This window comes from Triticum aestivum, chromosome 5D (assembly GCF_018294505.1).
Source record: "Triticum aestivum cultivar Chinese Spring chromosome 5D, IWGSC CS RefSeq v2.1, whole genome shotgun sequence".
Taxonomy (NCBI): Eukaryota; Viridiplantae; Streptophyta; class Magnoliopsida; order Poales; family Poaceae; genus Triticum; species Triticum aestivum.
Window position 1 is genome coordinate 545,293,191 of NC_057808.1, and position 7,478 is coordinate 545,300,668.

General features: G+C 48.7%; 1 pseudogene; it reads right to left on the reverse strand.

Moving 5' to 3' along the window:
- Positions 1–3,387: 3,387 nt before the first annotated feature.
- LOC123126110 (wall-associated receptor kinase 5-like) lies at positions 3,388–6,263 on the reverse strand (annotated as a pseudogene).
- Positions 6,264–7,478: the final 1,215 nt, after the last annotated feature.

Genomic DNA, 7,478 nt, shown 5'->3' on the forward strand with positions numbered 1-7,478 from the left:
TGCCACAACACAGCAACGGTGGCTCACTGGCTGGTTTGTGTGCTACGAGCGGCCCGGCCCGGCTCCGAAGCTGCCGATTGATGATGGCAGCGCTGGCTCTGCGTGGCGGCAGCGCCAGGCATGCATGCATGCGCGCCCATGAGAGAGTACACTTTGCATCTTTATATATGCGTGTATTGTGTATATATATAGGCAATGTAGCATGTACCGCGCTGTCCGACTGGTCGTCTCCCGGTAAAAGAAAAATAAAGGAAGTGAAATGCACATCTCAGACAGGCCGTTACCAACACTACGCAGTCCAAGTCTACGTAAATCCGGTTATGTTACGTAATTAATCATGGTGAGGGTTGGTTAGCGCACCTACAACCGGCGCCCCAACCCGCCTCAAACATCCGGGTGGACGGTCCGGTCATGTCAGTGACCGGTCACAAAAAAGTGGCCCAGACGGGCGCCTCAAACATCCGGGCGGACGCCCCAGTCACTGACCGGTCATAAAAAAGTGACCCAGATGGGCGCGTCAAACGTCCGGGCGGACGGCCCGTTCAGTGACTGGTCACAAGAAAGTGACCCAGACGGGCGCCTCAAACACCCAGATTGACCGACGCCCCTCACATTCAGCCCAAATCTAGAGTGGATATGGGGTTCCTAGACGCGTCAGTCATGTCGGACCGACGATTGGTCCCACACTGAATCGCCCGGAAACCCTGCGGTCTGAAGCTCGCCTCCTCCGTCGGAATGATGTCGACGCGTGGCACCGCTCTGGCGGGCCGCGTAGTGGCCTGCCCGGCTATTTAAGCTGACCCTCGGCACCGAAAACCTACCCGTCCACATTTCCCCCCTCCCCTCCACCGCCGCCGCACTTTCAAATCGCCCCTCCGCCACCACTAGTAGCCATGCCCCACGCGGGGTTAGGAGCTACCCATATCTAACGCCGGAGCGCTAGCTGCAGCTCCTTGAGCAGGTTCGGGCAAGGCGCGAAGCCCGGATTGCCGTGGGGCTACCTCCGGACGCGGTGGATCTGGAGGAGGACTTGGAGGTGTAGGAGGAGGAGGTTGAGGAGGAGGAGGAGGAGGAGGAGGATGTGGGGGACGTTGGGGGCCGATTTTGCTGTTTTGACCCTTTTTGTAAAGTTCAGATAAATCTAACTCCGGTCTGTAAAATTTTAGGATCTGACTCTTTTTCTACCGGCATTGGCCTCGGCGGTAGGGTAGCACAACCTACCGCATAGGTCTCTGGCGGTAGGACTTACGTGCGTTGTCACACCCGTTTGGTGTGGAAAAGACCCTACCGCCATGGTCCTTGGCGGTAGGGTTCTTCAGCTTTGTTTATTGCAAGTATGCCCCTATAATAATTGCTTGCATGTCCCTACCGTCAAGTAGCCTCCGAATACGTTCCCTCCCGGATACCATCCCCGGTCTAATTCGTTGTCATAATCGAGACGTGGCACGAGCCTCCGAATACGTTCCCTCCCTGGTACCATCCCGACCCTTTCTCCTCCAAGTTTGGCGAGAGCCTCGGGAGGCTCACAACAACCGTTCCTCGAATGCGCCAGCGTTGTCGACAACCACAGCAAGACCCCGTATCCGCTTTGCAGCACCGGGCAAGCAACACGTCGTAGCATCCGTCAGCGCTGTCGCGTGCTGTCGTTGCTGCATGCTGCATCGAAGCATCCATCGGTGCCGCCTCGTGCTGTCGCAACTGCATCCGTCGGCATCGTCACGTGGTGTCATTGTTGCGCGCTGCATCGCAGCAACCACCATCGTGGTCGCGCGCTGTGTCGCAGCATCCGCGGGGGCCGTCGCGCGCTGCGTCACCGGGCTTGACACGATGCTGCAATTGTGATCGCCGCTGGGGCTCCCCCGGCGAGGTGCGCAACGTGGCAATGCAACACGCGGTTTTTTTGGTGCCTGCTATGAAGGGTGCCGGTGCTGCAACTGGCCGACGGCGCTCCGGTCGTTGCTGCAAGGAGTGTCGTTATGCTTCAAAGGGAGGTCCGACGATGCGGCTTGATGTTGTGCGTTGCGGCGACGTACGTGGGGAGAACGAAGCAGCGTTTGTACGTTGACTGAAAAATCAAGATGACTATGTTTGCATCTAGATTATGACCAATCGGACGGCTGGCTATCAGCCCGGCTGATTTCTCCAAAGGTGTAACGAAAGCGGTAAAGTAAAATACGCTTTGGAGGCAAGAATACAGTTGCAGCATCCCCCATTCCAGTCAGCGCGGCCTTCCATCCCGCCGCTGTGCCGACCGCCGAGGTGCCGGCCGGACGGAGGAGGACGGCGGCGGGGAAGCACGCAGCTGCGCAGCGACCGCGGGAGGTTTCAGCGATCGGCCGCATTGCTGCGGCAGGAGGAGCAGCGCGGGCTTCCGGCGACAAGGCTCCGTCGCGCGAACCAAGACGCGGACTCGACGGGATTCCGGCGTCAGAAGCAGCGGCTGGGGCCACGCGGCGACTCCGGGACGCCGCTGCCCGATTCCGGCGCGAAGGCTACGTCGCGCGAATCACGGCGGCCTTGACCAAGAAGGAGGGGTTCGTGCCGCGCGGCGGCCGGTGCTGGTGAGTTTGGGTCGGTACGTCGCGACGGCGGCGAGCCTGCTCGGCGGCCCACGGTTGGACCTTGGAGCCGCGCGAAGAGAAGGGGATCCACTCCAAACCCAGCACAGGTAAATTTCGATTCAGTAGTGGAACCACTAAATTCAGTATTGTGTGTGTTGCATAGCTGAATATATCTTCAGAGTTCGGACTGTGAACACTTATCTTCAGAGTTCAGAGTTCAAGCTAAATGGCCAAAACAGGAGCTGCGTTGCCACAAACCAAAGAACTAACCGTGCATACAAGATTACAAACATCACCTTGGAAGATCATCAATCAGTTCGGACATGTCGGTGGTCCCGTGTGTTCCCTTGTCGAACGAGACAACAACCGAAGATGATCCTCCATTGTTAATTATCTGCATAGCTGTTGTCTTCAGGACCATTGGTTGTTTGCCAGCTGAAGTTTTCATTTACCAAGTATGCATTTTATTTCTATCTACAACTTAGTTTGCCAGCTGAAGGTTCCTTTTTTTTTTTTATAGAAATGCCAGTTGAACTTAGTTTGAGCCATCAGAACATGACACTTGGAGCAAAATACTGACAGTCAAAGGCTGCTTAATTGGACCATACACATCCAAAGCTCGTTCCCCACAAAATTACTACAATGGTATAGGTGTTCTACTTCTACCAAAGAAACAATGGCGTATGTGGCGATTTCTCCAGCATGTCAAATCAAATGATAGGATTATTGCTCCGTAACTGGCTAACTTATTAAGACAATGTGCGGGTTAAATATTTAGTGTTGCATATCCCAAACAAAAGAATTGACTGCGCATCAAATACAAACATCATCTTGCAAGATCTTCAACCAGCTCAGACATATCGATGGTCCCATGTGTTGTCTCGCCCAAAGGGATAGCCACTGAAGATGATGCTCCATAACTACGTGCAAAGCAGTTATGTTCACAAGCACTGGTGGCGTGCGAATAGAGTCTCCTCATCATATCTAGTCTCTCTGCAACTTCCTTCATTGTTGGCCTGTCATCTCCCCTCTGGCTAAGGCAGTGAACTGCGAGTTCAGCCATGTTCTCAAGGACCACCATACCCGCGTCATCTGTAATTTCAGAGTCCAGCATAACGTGGTGCGTCTTCCGATGAAACATCAAGGGAAAACTATATGACAGTGAGTGCTTTCCATTAAAGTTGTCGGTATATATAGCCCTCTTTCGTGTCATTAGCTCGAGAAGAACAACCCCGAAACTGTATACATCGCTTTTCTCAGTGAGAAGATGGCTGATAAAGCTCTCAGGGTCAAGGTATCCCAATGTTCCATGGACAAACATGATGAACTCACTTTCATCCATGGACTTAAGTGCTGATGCTCCGAAATCAGCAACCTTTGCATTGAGCTTGTCATCCAAGAGAATGTTGGCAGACTTGACATCGCCATGTAGGATTGTGCGAGATGTGGATGAATGTAAGTAAGCTAGAGCTTCTGCTGACTGTGTAGCAATCTTCAGGCGAATAGCAAGGGGAATTGGCAATCTACGATCAGCACCGTGAAGGAACTGGGATAGAGTACCATGGGAGACAAACTCGTAGACCAACATTGGGACATCCACATCCAGACAACAGCCTAGTAACCTCACAATGTTTCGGTGATTGATTTGTGATAAGATTATAATCTCATTGACAAATTCTTCTCTCCAATCAGCATTGATTGCTTTGGACTTCTTTATGGCGACCTCTTTTTGATCATCCAAAGTTCCTCTGTAGACCATACCATGACCACCACATCCAATAACTCGACCTTCATTGTAGTTGTCAGTGGCTCTCTTTATCTCTTTCTCCGTAAGTATGCGGATTGTGTCAACCTGCTTTGACCTCATCTCGTCATATAACTTGAGACCTCCATTTTGTCTGAAATACTCATCTTTCTCCCTCTTGTGCCTTTTTATTTGAAATTGCATGAGTAGCAAGCATGCTAAGGCCATCACCGAAGTTGCAGAAATACTGAGCCCTGCAAATGTATATTTTTCAGAAACTAACACTAATATATTTCTATAACAAATTTTGAGCTCACTATTTTCTTTTGATTGTATAAGTAATATGTTTTCATTGTTACATGAATGTTAGTTTTTACAATGCATCTGTTAATGTAAATAAACGTATGAAAAGGGATTCACTGTTTGAATAAATGATGCGTACCAATGACCAATTTTTGATCTGAAGACAACAGAGGTCGGCATCCAAATTTTGTACCATCAGGTCGTGTTCCTCTCTTGCATATGCAAGAGTAGTTCCCGGGTGTGTTGTTACAGACCCCTTGTCTGCATGGATACAAATCTTCATACTTGGGGTCCTGCTTACGCAATGTGCACTCGTCTATGTCTGAAGATAACATTGGAAACATCTACTCAGAAGAGTAAATCTGAAACATGAATTCACTATGCTTTCACTATTGCATTTGCATGTTGGCTAAAGAAAGATTCAGGAAGTAATGAATCCATGTTTTCAATTCAATATGCAATGCTGCAACTATGCTTCACATAACATCTTTGAAATTAATATTACACCGTGCATTAGCAACTTACATCAGATTTTTTTTGCTTGCCAGTTCTCTGTGATGGTGTGGTGTAAATCAAAGCTACATGAGGTAAAATCGCAACCCATATATTGGAAAGTCTTCATATAGATGTTTTGTGAAAGTGTATCTGGGTTTAACTAACACTGCGTATTGTTTATAGTTCCATCTGTTTTCAGTGTAATATCCATGGAAATCTAGAGAAGTTAAACTAAAGTAAATACTTAACCTTGACAGCCAGTCAGAAGATAAGGATTGCCCTCATATCCTCCGGAGCATTGGCATAAGTATCCTGGACCATTGTTCGCGGCCATGCAATAGCTGTTTGTACTGATGCAAGCATAGTCAGTAGGTGTGTCTTTCCCCTTCTCCGGGCATGAGCCATTCCTAATGGCCCAGTCGACAACAACGGCAGCACCTCTCTTAGCTCGACCATCAATGAACCCAAGAGTGCCGGCAAGGTCCTGCTGCCTGAAGGTGTACCACCCAACCTCAGCCACCATGGCATAGAAACATGGGTTGAAGCTCCATACCCTGCTCTGTGTCATCTCAAATTTGATCTCCAAGGAGGTGAGGTTGGTGGGGGTGGCAACCTCACAGCAGCCCATCCCATTGCATGGCGCGCCCTCAGACGTGTTGTTGATGCCCTCGCAGTTCGAGTAGCAACCAGTCACATACTGGCCTGCGGTTTCTTTGTAGCCGGTGATGAGCCCAAGGGTGTTGCAGCCAATGACTGTGAAACGGTTGCGTGACGGTGACGGGAGGAAGGGTGTGTGCTTCAGATCGTACCCTGTGGTGAACTTGGTGAATGTGGTGTTCGACGTGAAGTAGATCTGGTTGACGGGGCTGTATAGGTGCATCTCGCCATTCTTCAGTGAGATGTCGGCGATCTCAGCTGCTACATTCGGATCACCAACAGTTGGCCTTGGTGGATCGACCATGCTGTCGCAGTCTGAGGTTGAAGTAGCTGTTGAGGCTGATTGCAGCACAGTGCGCGCCAATCCCAAAGGGGTATGGGATGGATACGTCGCCACACTTGTCAGGGCAAGCTGGTGACGACATGGAGTGTCCAGAAGAGGCTCGGGCAAGTGTTCCCACTGCTGGGAAGAAGATGCTTGCTATGAAGATTACCATGACTGTCGATGCTCCTGCCATAGTTGGATGCCAATTAGCCATGTTACATGTATGCAAACAGCACATTAGCTGGACAGGGTTAAATCAATATGAAGTAGGTTTGTCACCAGAAATAACTAAGGCCCCGCTTGGAATGGTTGTCACCAGAACATCAAAAGTATGAAACAATTGCTTGGCTTGTCATCGGGGTTGTGCATGATTTAAATATTTTGTGCGATGAAGATAGAGCATAGCCAGACTATATGATTTTGTAGGGATAACTTTCTTTGGCCATGTTATTTTGAGAAGACATGATTGATTTATTAGTATGCTTGAAGTATTATTATTTTTATGTCAATATTAAACTTTTGTCTTGAATCTTTCGGATCTGAACATTCATGCCACAATAAAGAAATTACATTGAGAATTATGCTAGGTAGCATTCCAGATCAAAAATTCTGTTTTTATCATTTACCTACTCGAGCACGAGCAGGAATTAAGCTTGGGGATGCTTGATACGTCTCCAACGTATCTATAATTTTTTATTGTTCCATGCTATTATATTATCTGTTTTGGATGTTTAATGGGCTTTATTATACACTTTTATATTATTTTTGGGACTAACCTACTAACCGGAGGCCCAGTGCAAATTGCTTTGCCTATTTCAGTGTTTCGCAGAAAAGGAATATCAAACGGAGTCCAAACGGAATGAAACCTTTGCGAGGATAGTTTTTGGAACAAACGCAATCCAGGAGACTTGGAGTGGACGTCAAGGAAGCAACGAGGCGGCCACGAGGTAGGGAGGCACGCCCAGGGGGTAGGCGCGCCCCCCACCCTCATGGACCCCTCGTGAGCCTCTCCGATGATGTGTGAGTACTTTACCACAGACCTTCGGGTCCATAGTTATTAGCTAGATGGCTTCTTCTCTCTCTTTGGATCTCAATACAAAGTTCTCATCGATTTTCTTAGAGATCTATTCTATGTAATACTTTTTGTGGTGTGTTTGTCGAGATCTGATGAATTGTGGGTTTATGATCAAGATTATCTACGAACAATATTTGATTCTTCTCTGAATTCTTATATGTATGATTTGATATCTTTGCAAGTCTCTTCAAATTATCAGTTTGGTTTGACCTACTAGATTGATCTTTCTTGCAACGGGAGAAGTGCTTAGCTTTGGGTTCAATCTTGCGGTGTCCTTTCCCAGTGACAGGAGGGGCAGCAAAGCACGTATTGTATTGT